We start from the raw sequence: 14316 nt of genomic DNA, 5'->3' as shown, positions 1-14316 counted from the left end.
GTGACATCCCTTTGATTTGCAGTTTTCCATCCCCCACCCTGGATAGAAACACCAAGGTTCCTGTTGTCAAAGTAGGATGCCAATTTTCCCTGTCCAACATGTTTGGGGCAATTGACAAGGACAGCGCAAGGCAGTTTTGGACTGCCAGCGTTTGACTGGTGCATGTTGGGCTTTAAAAATGGTGTCAGCACCTGAAATTCCGAGAGTGGGAGGCCTCAGCAATGACCTGTGAGGCTGACGGTGGCCCAGAGTTCTAAGCCGTCTGATCGGCCCATTAACGTCAGGAGTCCAACTTTAAGACCCAATGCCTTGTGGTTGACTTCTAAGTGTCAGCTGATTAGCCTAACTAGCCACACAATTACATTCAACAGGGTGGCTTGCCACTTACATTTCTTCTAATTTCACTTTTTTTCTGCTTGACTGGTTTGATCTCCCCATGTCTGCGTGGATTTCTGCCAAGGGCTCCAGTTTCCCAAAGATGTGAAGGTTAGGTGGATTGGCCTTGCTAGATTGCACTGTAGTGTTCAGGGATGAGCAGACTAGGTGGATTAGCCATGATACAGGATTATGGGGATAGGGTGGGAGTCTGAGTCTGCTTGGGACACTCTGAGCGGTTGGTGCAGAATTGATAAGCCAAATGGCCTCTTTCTGCACTGGAGCGATTCTATGATTCTACAATTCTATACATTGTCCCCTTAAGATCATGCATGTATCCCAAAGAGAATGTTGCTTGTATGCAGCCTGCTTGATACATATGCAGGGCATTGTTTAAATTGTACATAGTGTTATGACATGGGGTAAACCCTCCTACTTAATTTAAAATCAGCAACACAGAAAAGATTTATTCCATGCACTAATCTGTAAAATTTCAAGTGGCCAAGAACTATTTGAAGTAAAAATTAACAACTTTATTTCTTAAAGTGTAACAGAGAATAATTAACTAACAGCTATTTACAACTCCTTTCTCTAACCTATCTTTACCTTCCCTTCTATAACACAGTAGCTGGAGCTCATGTTACATCGTGTCTTATTGAAAACACTTGGTGCTCTCACTGATAGCTTTTACTCTTTTAAAAGGTATATTATACCCACATCATCATAACTATATACATATAAAACATTAAATAAAGACAAATTTCATCTAAGCTCTATCAGTTAAATCCATGATAACGCATCTATGATTACATTCTTCCAACCCACAACATATACAATTTTTAAATTAAAAGTCTGTAACATAAGACTCCAACAAAATAGTCTCATATTCCTGTCTTTAAAGCATTCTGAGAATGTAAAAGGATTGTGATCAGTGTACACAACTGTCTCCAACACATTTTTCATGACATACACATTAAAATGTTGTAAGGCTAGTACCAAATGCAATAGTTCCTTTTCGATTATGGAGTATTTCTTCTGGTGGACGGTGATCTTCTTCGAAAAGTAACCAACTGGCAGTTCAATCCCATCCTCATGTTCCAACTGCAATGTCACTAGCATCGATGGTGACTTTAAAAGGTTTTGAAAAGTTTGGTGTAGCTGAAACTGGTTTGGTGGTTAATATTGATTTCAAATGGTCGAAAGGCATTGTTCTGTACACCGAAACTTTGTGATCTTCTTCAGCAAATTGGTTAATGGTGCCACTACAGTGCTGAAGTTTGGAACAAACTTCCGATAGAATTTGCTGAGTTCTAAGAATCAAAACACTTCTTTCTTGAGGTTGGTCACGGAAATTCCTCGCTGGCCTTCGTCTTTGCGTTCTATGGGGTCAACCTTCCATGATCGTTGTTATGTCCCAAGAGCGTCACCTCTGCTTTTGCGAATTCCATTTTGTTTAAGTTTATCACCAGTTTTGCTTTTCATAGTCATTCAAAGAGCTGTGCCAGCTGTACCAGGTGATCTTTGCAGGACATACTAAAGATCACTACATTGTCCAAATAGACTGCACAGTTTATTAACCCAACTACAACTCTGTACATGAGTCGTCGGAATGTGGCTTAAAACTGATATAGCCCATTTGGGGTTACAAATGCAGAAATTTCTTTCGCCGTATCTGATAAGGGTACCTAACAGTAACCATGTATAAAGTCCAATTTGGTGATGTAACTTGTTTGTTCAACTTTCTCAATACAGTCGTCCAATCTAGGAATTGGATAGGGGTCCAATTTTGTAACGGTGTTGACCTTCCGATAATCCATGCAGAATCGTTGAAACCCGTCCAGTTTGGGAACTGAGACGATCAGCGAACTGTACTCGCTCTGGCATGGTTCAATGATGTCCTGGTTGAGCATGGCCTTCACCTCCTTCTGGACCTATTTGGCTTTGAAAGGATTAAACTGATAGGGGAGTTGTTTTATCGAAGCAGTATTCCCTCCGTCTACTTGATGTCCTGCATTCTGCTGACACGCCCCCACAGACCCCACTGTCACTATCCCCACCCCCCAGAACCCCGAGGGGAACACTACCCCTGCTCATGACTCTACCCCCATTCCCCCCACCATCACATCCACTCCAGGTACTGGCTCCGACCCCACTCCCAGCTCTACACCCACACCAGCTCCCAGCTCCCAGCCCTGCCGAGTTTTCACCATCCCCCCAGACCTTCCCCTCACTGAGGACGAACGATCAGTCCTCAGCAAAGGACTCACCTTCGTCCCCCTCCGTCACGCATCAATGAATTTAATACACGCCGTGACATCGAACAATTCTTCCGTCGCCTCCGCCTCCGAGCTTACTTTCATAATCAGGACTCCCGCCCACCTTCCGAGGACCCCTTCGCCCACCTCCAACACACTGCATCCACCTGGACACCCCGCGCTGGCCTATTACCTGCCCTCGACCTCTTCATTTCCAACTGCCGCCGGGACATTAACCGCCTCAACCTGTCGACCCCCCTCCCCCACTCCAACCTCTCACCCTCACAACGCGCAGCCCTCCAATCCCTCTGCTCCAATCCTGACCTCACCATCAAGCCAGCGGACAAAGGGGGCGCAGTGGTAGTCTGGCGCACTGACCTCTACACCGCTGAAGCCAAACGCCAACTCGAGGACATCTCTTCCTACCACCCCCTTGACCATGACCCCACCCCCCATCACCAAACCATCATCTCCCAGACCATACAGAACCTCATCACCTCAGGAGATCTCCCACCCACAGCTTCCAACCTCATAGTCCGGGAACCCCGCACTGCCCGGTTCTACCTCCTTCCCAAGATCCACAAGCCTGACCACCCTGGCCGACCCATTGTCTCAGCATGCTCCTGCCCCACTGAACTCATCTCTACCTACCTCGACACTGTCCTATCCCCCCTAGTCCAGGAACTCCCCACATACGTTCGAGACACCACCCACGCCCTCCACCTCCTCCAAGACTTCCGTTTCCCCGGCCCCCAACGCCTCATCTTCACCATGGATATCCAATCCCTCTACACCTCCAACCGCCATGACCAGGGCCTCCAAGCCCTCCGTTTTTTCCTCTCCAGACGTTCCCAACAGTACCCCTCCACCGACACTCTCATTCGTTTGGCCGAACAGGTCCTCACCCTTAACAATTTCTCCTTTGAATCCTCCCACTTCCTCCAGACCAAAGGGGTAGCCATGGGCACACGTATGGGCCCCAGCTATGCCTGTCTCTTTGTTGGCTACGTAGAGCAGTTGATCTTCCGTAATTACACCGGCACCACTCCCCACCTCTTCCTCCGCTACATTGATGACTGCATTGGCGCCACCTCGTGCTCCTGCGAGGAGGTTGAGCAATTCATCAACTTCACCAACACATTCCACCCTGACCTTAAATTTACCTGGACCATCTCTGACACCTCCCTCCCCTTCCTGGACCTCTCCATCTCCATCAGTGACGACCGACTTGACACTGACATCTTCTACAAACCCACCGACTCCCACAACTACCTGGATTACACCTCTTCCCACCCTACCTCTTGCAAAAATGCCATCCCGTATTCCCAATTCCTCCGCCTCCGCCGTATCTGCTCCCAGGAGGAGCGGTTCCACCATATAACACACCAGATGGCCTCCTTCTTTAGAGACCGCAATTTCCCTTCCCACGTGGTTAAAGATGCCCTCCAACGCATCTCATCCACATCCCCCACCTCCGCCCTCAGACCCAACCCCTCCAACCGCAACAAGGACAGAACGCCCCTGGTGCTCACCTTCCACCCTACCAACCTTCGCATAAACCAAATCATCCGCCGACATTTCCGCCACCTCCAAACAGACCCCACCACCAGGGATATATTTCCCTCCCCACCCCTCTCCGCCTTCCGCAAAGACCGTTCCCTCCGTGACTACCTGGTCAGGTCCACGCCCCCCTACGACCCACCCTCCCATCCTGGCACTTTCCCCTGCCACCGCAAGAACTGTAAAACCTGCGCCCACACCTCCTCCCTCACCTCTATCCAAGGCCCCAAAGGAGCTTTCCACATCCATCAAAGTTTTACCTGCACATCCACTAATATCATCTATTGTATCCGTTGCTCCCGATGCGGTCTCCTCTACATTGGGGAGACTGGGCGCCTCCTGGCGGAGCGCTTTAGGGAACATCTCCGAGACACCCGCACCAATCAACCAAATCGCCCAGTGGCTCAACATTTCAACTCCCCCTCCCACTCTGCCGAGGATATGGAGGTGCTGGGCCTCCTCCACCGCCGCTCCCTCACCACCAGACGCCTGGAGGAAGAATGCCTCATCTTCCGCCTCGGAACACTTCAACCCCAGGGCATCAATGTGGATTTCAACAGTTTCCTCATTTCCCCTTCCCCCACCTCATCCTAGCTTCTAACCTCCAGCAACTCGATCCCCTGGCCTGTCCGGACTTGTCCAACCTGCCCAGCTCCTTTTCCACCTATCCACTCCACCCTCTCCTCCCTGACCTATCACCTTCATCTCCTTCCCCACTGACCTATTGTACTCTATGCCACTCTCTCCCCACCCCCACCCTCCTCTAGCTTATCTCTCCATGCTTCAGGCTCTCTGCCTTTATTCCTGATGAAGGGCTTTTGCCCGAAACGTCGATTTTGCCTGTCTTCGGATGCTGCCTGAATTGCTGTGCTCTTCCAGCACCACTGATCCAGAATCTGGTTTCCAGCATCTGCAGTCATTGTTTTTACCTTGTACAACAGCATTAGTCCTCCCCATCTGATTCTTACACATGTCCTTATACTGCAGTAACAAATCTTTCAGCTGCATTCTCAGGTCCTGAGACAGATAGCTTACTAACACATCCCACTCCTCAAGGACTTCTTCATTTTTAAATCTATTTTGAGGCATATCAAAATCTACATCATCTGGATTTCATTCCTCACTCTGTGGGGCAGTAACTAACACCTGTTCCTCAAGTTCTTTCTCTCTGGTATAATACAGTTTCAACATGAGTTTATGTGACATACTTGATACTTTTTTTTTCTATCTGGCATGTTTATGAGATAGGTCACCTGACTCAACTTTTTCTCAATTTGATAGGGATCACTAAACCTGGCTTTGAAGGGATCTCCTATCACTGGTAACAATACTAACACATCATCCCCTCGGAAAATGTCCAAGTCTAAAAGCTTTTATCTGCCACCTGCTTCATTCTACACTGTACCCTCTTTAGATGCTGTTTAGCTAACTCACCTATTCTATTTAATCTCTCCCTTACTTCCGATACCTAACCTAAGTGTGAGATCTCCGACTTTGGTGCTGTCAATTTTTCTTTAACTAATTTCAAAGACCCTCTCATTTCATGTCCGAATATCAACTCAAAGGGAGTAAACTGAGTAGATTCATTTGGGGCATCTCTAATGGCAAACAATACAAATAGGATATCTTTATCCCAATTATTCATGTCATCCTGACAGTATGGTCTCAACATGGTCGTCAAGGTCTGATGCCACCTTTCTAAAGCTCCCTGGGATTCAGGGTGATACACACTGGATTTAAAGTGCTGTATATCCAAGCTATCCAGAACCTCCTCAAACAGCTTAGCATTAAAATTTGACCCTTGTTCTGACTGAATCTCTCTGGGTAGCTCATACTGTGTGAAGAAAGCTACTAACTCCTCGACCACCTTTTTTTCCTGGATACTCCGTAATGGAATTGCCTTCAGAGATCTGTTAGACACATCCATTATGATTAACAAGTAGTGGTTCGTACTTTTAGTTCTTGGGAGGGGACCTACACAATGAATTACAACCCGTGTGAAAGGTTCTTCAAATGGGGGAATTGGCAACAAAGGTGCTGGCTTTATTACTGCCTGTGGCTTACCTACCATTTGGCATGTATGACATATACAGCAAAAGTTAACCACATCCTTGTGCATTCCAGACCAATAAAAATGTTTTTGTACCTTAGCCTGAGGTTTTTTTACGTCGAGGTGACCTCCTACAGGTAGTTCATGTACTACCTCTTGTTTGTATTCTACTGGCAACACAATCTGGTGCACTTCAGCCCATTTCTCCTCTGCATTAACTTGCCGTGGTCTCCATTTCCGCCTTAGGATTCTATCTTTCAGATAATAATTCTCCGGAATATTCTCTGCCTCCTTTTTGGGGTACGCATCCACAAATATATCTTATTGTCTTGTCTTGTTGTTGCAAGCCTCTTAGCCTTTCAGGACTAAACATGTCTGTCTGACCCTCTGCCTGTTCAGGTTTTTCCTGCGCCATTACATCAAACAGAGTATCCGCTAACTGAACCTCAACACCTTCATCTTTCTCTTTACTTTTCGCTTCGTATTGTGGCTTATGATAGTGGGATCTGGTTACCACAGTCTGGGAAAATACCAGGATATTTCAGTTTTAACTGAAATGGCACACGTCTCCGCTGGCTACATCTGTGGGAAGTGCACTCAACTCCAGCTCCTTGAAAACCGTGTTAGGGAATTGGAGTTGGAGCTGGATGAACTACGGATCATTCGGGAGACTGAGGGGATAATTGAGAGGAATTAACGGGAGTTGGTCACTCCTAAGGCTCAGGACAAGGATAAATGGGTTACAGTTAGGGGGAGGAAAGGGGACAGTCAGACAGTGCAGAGATCCCCTGTGGACATTCCCCTCAGCAATAAGTATACCATTTTGGATACTGCTGGGGGGGATGACCTACCAGAGGAAAACCATAGCAGTCAGTTCTCTGGCACTGAGCCTGACACTGTGGCAAAGAAGGGAAGGGGGCAGAATAGAAAAGTACTCGTGGTAGGGGACTCGATAGTTAGGGGAATCAACAGGGGATTTTGTGGTCAGGATCGGGATTCCCGGAAGGTATGTTGCCTCCCTGGTGCCAGGGTCCAGGACATCTCCGATCGGGTGTATAAGGTTCTAAAAGGGGAGGGTGAACAGCCAGAAATCGTGTTACATATTGGCACTAATGATACAGCCAGGAAAACGATCGAGGATATAAAAAGGGGTTTCAGGGAGTTAGGATGGAAGCTGCAAAGCAGGACGAACAGAGTAGTGTTCTCTAGTTTACTACCAGTGCCACGAGATAGCGAGGCGAGGAACAGGGAGAGGGCGCAGCTTAATACGTGGCTGCGCAGCTGGTGTAGGAGGGAGGGCTTCAGATATGTAGATAATTGGAACGCCTTCTGGGGAAGGTGGGACCTGTACAAGAGGGACGGGTTGCACCTGAACTGGAAGGGGACCAATGTCCTGGGTGGAAGTTTTGCACGAGTAGTTCGAGAGGGTTTAAACTAGTATGGCAGGGGGGTGGGAACCTGAGCTGTATTCCGGAGGTGAGAGTTGATGCAGATGAGGAAGTAGCAAGAGGTAGACTAGCTAGTGGGAAGGATTTTCCTGGCAAGGAACCAAGGTATCAGTTAAAGTGTGTTTGCTTTAACGCAAGGAGTATCAGGAATAAAAGTGACGAACTTAGAGCATGGATCAGTACCTGGTGCTATGATGTTGTGACCATAACAGAGACATGGGTTTCTCAGGGGCAGGAATGGTTGCTGGATGTTCCAGGGTTTAGAGCATTTAAAAAGAATAGGGAGGGGGGAAAAGAGGAGGGGGTGTAGCATTACTAATCAGAGAGGGTATCACAGCTACAGAAGCTTCCATTGTCGAGGAAGATCTGCCTACCGAGTAAGTATGGGTGGAAATTAGGAACAGCAAGGGAGCAGTCACCTCTTTAGGGGTTTACTACAGGCCCTCCAATAGCAGCAGGGAGATGGAAGAAAGCATACCTCGGCAGACTTTGGAAAAGTGTGGACGTAGTAGGGTTGTTGTAATGGGTGACTTTAACTTTCCCAATATTGATTGGAACCTCCTTCGAGCAGAAGATTTGAATGGAGCTGTTTTTGTAAGGTGTGTTCAGGAGGGTTTCCTAACTCAGTACATTGACAAGCCGACGAGGGGAGAGGCCATTCTAGACTTGGTGCTCGGCAATGAGCCGGGGCAGGTATCAGATCTTGTGGTGGGAGAGCATTTTGGTGATAGTGACTACAACTGCCTCACATTCTACACAGCTATGGAGAAGGAGAGGATTAGGCAAAATGGGAGGATATTTAATTGAGGAAGAGGAAACTATGATGCGATTAGACATGAGTTCGGAAGCATGGATTGGGAGCAGTTGTTCCATGGTAAAGGCACTATAGACATGTGGAGACTGTTTAAGGAACAGTTGTTGCAAGTGATGAATAAATATGTCCCTCTGAGACAGGCAAGAAGTGGTAAGATAAAGGAACCTTGGATGAAGAGGGTGGTGGAGCTTCTCATCAAAAGGAAAAAGGTAGCTTACGTAAGGTGGAGGAAGCTAGGGTCAAGCTCAGCTCTACAGGATTACAGGCAGGCAAGGAACGAGCTTAAAAATGGTCTGAGGAGAGCCAGGAGGGGGCACGAGAAAGGCTTGGCAGAACGGATTAGGGAGAACACAAAGGCATTTTACACTTATGTGAGGAATAAGAGAATGGTCAAAGAAAGTGTAGGCCCGATCAGGGATAGCATAGGGAATTTGTGTGTGGAGTCTGAGGAGGTAGGGGAAGCCCTAAATGAGTTTTTTGCTTCTGTCTTTACGAAAGAAACGAACTTTAGTGAATGAAACCTTTGAAGAGCAGGTGTGCATGCTGAAATGGATAGAGATAGAGGAAGCTGATGTGCTGAAAATTTTGTCAAACATTAAGATTGACAAGATTGACAGGCCCGGACCAGATTTGTCCTCGGCTGCTTTGGGAAATGAGAAATGCAATTGCTTCGCCACTTGCGAAGATCTTTTCATCCTCGCTCTCCACTGGAGTCGTACCTGAGGACTGGAGAGAGGCAAATGTAATTCCTCTCTTCAAGAAAGGAAATAGGGAAATCCCCGGCAATTACAGACCAGTAAGTCTCACGTCTGTTGTCTGCAAGGTGTTAGAAAGGATTCTGAGGGATAGGATTTATGACAATCTGGAAGAGCATGGCTTGATTAAATGCAGTCAACACGGCTTTGTGAGGGGCAGGTCATGCCTCACAAACCTTATCAAGTTCTTTGAGGATGTGACTAGAAAAGTTGATGAGGGTCGAGCTGTGGATGTGGTGTATATGGACTTTAGCAAGGCATTTGATAAGGTTACCCATGGTAGGCTCATTCAGAAGGTCAGGAGGAATGGGATTCAGGGGAACATAGCTGTCTGGATACAGAATTGGCTGGCCAACAGAAGACACGAGTGGTAGTAGAAGGAAAATATTCTGCCTGGAGCTTTGTGGTGAGTGGTGTTCCACAGGGCTCTGTCCTTGGGCCTCTATTGTTTGTAATGTTTATTAATGACTTGGATGAGGGGATTGAAGGATGGGTCAGCAAGTTTGCAGATGACACAAAGGTTGGAGGTGTTGTTGACAGTATAGAGGGCTGTTGTAGGCTGCAGCAGGACATTGACAGGATGCAGAGATGGGCTGAGAGGTGGCAGATGGAGTTCAACCTGGATAAATGCGAGGTGATGCATTTTGGAAGGTCGAATTTGAAAGCTGAGTACAGGATTAAGGATAAGATTCTTGATAGTGTGGAGGAACAGAGGGATCTTGGGGTGCAGGTACATAGATCCCTTAAAATGGCCACCCAAGTGGACAGGGTTATTAAGAAAGCATATGGTGTTTTGGCTTTCATTAACAGGGGTATTGAGTTTAAGAGTCGTGAGATCTTGTTGCAGCTCTATAAAACTTTGGTTAGACCGCACATGGAATACTGCGTCCAGTTCTGGTCGCCCTATTATAAGAAAGATGTGGATGCTTTGGAACGGGTTCAGAGGAGGTTTACCAGGATGCTGCCTGGACTGGAGGGCTTATCTTATAAGGAGAGGTTGACTGAGCTCGGACTTTTTTCATTGGAGAAAAGAAGGAGAAGAGGGGACCTAATTGAGGTATACAAGGTAATGAGAGGCATAGATAGAGTCGATAGCCAGAGACTATTTCCCAGGGCAGAAATGACTAACACAAGGGGTCATAGTTTTAAGCTGGTTGGAGGAAAGTATAGAGGGGATGTCAGAGGCGGGTTCTTTACACAGAGAGTTGTGAGAGCATGGAATGCGTTGCCAGCAGCAGTTGTGGAGGCAGGTCATTGGGGACATTTAAGAGACTCCTCGACATACATATGGTCACAGAAATTTGAGGGTGCATACATGAGGATCAGTGGTCGGCATAACATCGTGGGCTAAGGGCCTGTTCTGTGCTGTACTGTTCTATGTTCTAACTCTTCAGTTTCTTGGGCTTCCTTGGGCTTCTCCACAACAAGGGGTGTCACTCCCACCTTGGATCCTGCCAAGTCATTCCCAAGAACAAACTGAATTCCTGGAACTGACACTTTGTCAACCACTCCCACTGTAACTTCCCCAGTATTAAGTTGGCACTCCAATCTGATCTTACATAGTGGAATGCTAAATTTCTGTACATCCATCCCACACTCTCGGATAACAGATCAGAATGAGTGCATATTCGCTCATCCCTTAGAGTCATAGAGATGTACAGCATGGAAACAGACCCTTCAGTCCAACCCGTCCATGCTGACCAGATATCCCAACCCAATCTAGTCCCACCTGCCAGCACCCGGCCCATATCCGTCCAAACTCTTCCTATTCATATACCCATCCAAATGCCTTTTAAATGTTGCAATTGTACCAGCCTCCACCACTTCCTCTGGCAGCTCATTCCATACACGTACCACCCTCTGCGTGAAAAAGTTGTCCCGTAGGTCTCTGTTATATCTTTCACCTCTCACCCTAAACCTATGCCCTCTAGTTCTGGACTCCCCCACCCCAGGGAAGAGACTTTGTCGATTTATCCAATCCATGCCCCTCATAATTTTGTAAACCTCTATAAGGTCACCCCTCAGCCTCTGACGCTCCAGGGTAAACAGCCCCAGCCTGTTCAGCCTCTCCCTATAGCTCAAATCCTCCAACCCTGGCAACATCCTTGTAAATATTTTCTGAACTCTTTCAAGTTTCACAACATCTTTCCAATAGGAAGGAGACCAGAATTGCACACAATATTCCAACAGTGGCCTAACCAATGTCCTGCACAGCTGCAACATGACCTCCCAACTCCTGTACTCAATACTCTGACCAATAAAGGAAAACATACCAAATACCTTCTTCATTATCCTATCTACTTGCGACTCCACTTCCAAGGAGCTATGAACCTGCACTCCAAGGTCTTTTTGTTCAGCAACACTCCCTAGGACCTTACCATTAAGTGTATATGTCCTGCTAAGATTTGCTTTCCCAAAATGCAGCACCTCACAATTATCTGAATTAAACTCCATCTGCTTCTCAGCTCATTGGCCCATCTGGTCCAGATCCTGTTGTAATTTGACTATCAGTAACTAGTTAGATCCTATATCTCTCAAAATTATAACTTCTTGTCCTTCTCCCCTGTTCTTTCTGAGTAAACTTTACCCAGAGAGGCAAATCCTTTGTAGAGATGAAGTACTAACTGCATACCCAGCCCCTGCCTCAGCTGTGCACTCTCCTGCAACTCCTCAGCTCTTTTTGAGGTTTCCTTTCCTACCTTCACTAATGCCACTAGCTTATTTTCTTTTACCACATCTTTTCCCACAGTGCTTTTCTTTAACGAACAGCACTGTGAATTTTTGTGTCCCACTGTACCACAGTTGAAACACCTGAGGCCTTTCACCTTCTTTCTACCCTCTTGGGCTTCTTTTTTATCCTGTGGTAACTTCTTACCAGTGCTCCCCACTCTTGGTTTCTTTGTGTAGGATCTCCCCTTCTCCCCACTTCTATCTCTCATGGGACAAAATTCTGGCCAGAAGCTGGAGTTCTGTACCAACACATATTCATCTGTTAATTCTGCTGCCCTTCTCACTTCCTGAACTTTCTATTCCTCCACGTGAATCCTTACCATCTCTGGAAGTGAGTTTTTAAACTCCTCCTGCAGAGTAATCTCTCTTAGAGCCTCAAAGGTCCTTTCTATTTTCAAAGCATGCATCCATGGATCAAAATGACTATGTGTAATTCTTTCGAACTCAACATAAGTCAAACCTAGTTCTTTTTTTATGTTTCTGAACTGCTGTCTATATGTTTCTGTACCAATTCATAAGTACTTAACATAGCCTACTTAACCTCTTCATAACCTCTTGATCCCTCATCTGACAGTGCGGCAAATACCTCACCAGCTCTGCCTACCAATTTAGTCTGAACCAGCATTACCCATAAATCCTCGGACCACTCTATCTGCCTAGCCAATTTTTCAAATGAAATAAGGAAGGCTTCAACACCTTTCTCATCAAAATGTGACAGAGTTTTGACATATTTGTCTATATCACTACCAACTCATTTAATCTCCATCCTGTTAACTTGACTTTGCTGACTAAGTCGCAATTTCTCAAATTCAAATCTCACTCTTTTTGTCTCTTCCTTTCTTCTCTCTCTCATCCTCTCTCCCTTTCTTCTCTCTCTCTCTTCCTCCCTTTCTTTTCTCTCTCTCTGCTCATCTAAAAACCTTCTCTCTCTCTCTTTCTCTCTCCATCTCCTCTCTTTCTCTTTCTTCTCTCTCTCTCTTTTCCCCTTTCACTGCCCCTCTCTCTTTCCTCCATCTCTCTTTGTTTATCTTCTAACTCCACTTTTCTTAATAGTAATTTAAGTTTTTCTACCTCTACTGCAGTTGTCTGTTTCTCTGACACTCCTGAATGTTTGAGTAACTCCCTTACAATTTCAGCTTTACCTTTGTCCATGGTTAAACCCAAATCTAACTTATTTGCTAAATCTAAAAGTATAGTCTTTTTCTTTCCTTCTGATCATTCTTAGCAAACTTGAGAATCATTTTCAAATCCCAGAACCACTTCAGCAATTTTAAGAGCCATTTCTCTCACTTTTAATTTAATAAACCACAATTCACCGAAATTAAACAAATTGTCTCACCTTGATTTTATTTAAAGATCTAGAACACTAACCAATAAGTGTTTAAATCTGCTGAGAGTTTTTGTACGCCCAAATCTATTCAAATCCGTCTAAATCAATTCAAATCCTGGACCTGAGCCCCCAAATTGATACAACACCGGGTAAACCCTCCTGCTTAATTTAAAACCAGCAACACAGAAAAGATTTATCGCATGCAGTAATCTATAAAAATTCAGTTGGCCAAGAACTATTTAAAGTAAAAATTAACAACTTTATTTCTTAAAGTATAGCAGAGAATAATAAACTAACAGCTGTTTACACCTCCTTTCTCTAACCAATCTTTACCTTCCCTTCTATAATGCTAGTCCAATAAACCCTTCCCCCGCCCACCAACCACCGATTAAAATTTACAGAAAAATTCAAATTTTAAAGCCAGCCTGCAGTCGAATCTTCATCTTCATCGGACTCCAGGTGAGTGTTGAGGTTTTTCTCTGTGCAAACTCCTTCTCTGGACAGATATCCCTCAGAGAGTTCCGACTAGCTGTCCACAGCTGTTGGTCTGGTGGCAGTTTTCACCCCCAACTGTTCAATTTTCCCCAGTCTTACACCCCAAAGCATCGGATTGTGTCATTGGTTTTTAAGATTGTCAATAAACTCAATTCAAACTTGATTGGAATTTGGTATTTTCCGGGGTATAATTTAAACTGATTGGCCTAATTCAAATCTGTTTTGTCGTTTCCAGGCAACCAGCTACCCCAGTAACTGGAGCATATGTTACATTGTGTCTTATTGAGAGCACTTGGTGCTGTCACTGCTAACTTTTATTCTCTTAAAGGTACATTACAACCACATCTTCATAACAATAACTCAAAGTAAACATTACTCTTCACTACTTTTTCAAGTTCAGTTGCAGATGACCAATAAATGTTGTCCATGCCAACAACACCCATATCTAAAGGCTTACTGCCTTTATTCCTGATGAAGGGCTTTTGCCTGAAACGTCGATTTCGC

Source organism: Chiloscyllium plagiosum, unplaced genomic scaffold, assembly GCF_037043375.1.
Source record: "Chiloscyllium plagiosum isolate Xiang-an unplaced genomic scaffold, Cpla_swu_hap1 HiC_scaffold_11, whole genome shotgun sequence".
Taxonomy (NCBI): Eukaryota; Metazoa; Chordata; class Chondrichthyes; order Orectolobiformes; family Hemiscylliidae; genus Chiloscyllium; species Chiloscyllium plagiosum.
This window is presented reverse-complemented; position numbering follows the sequence as displayed.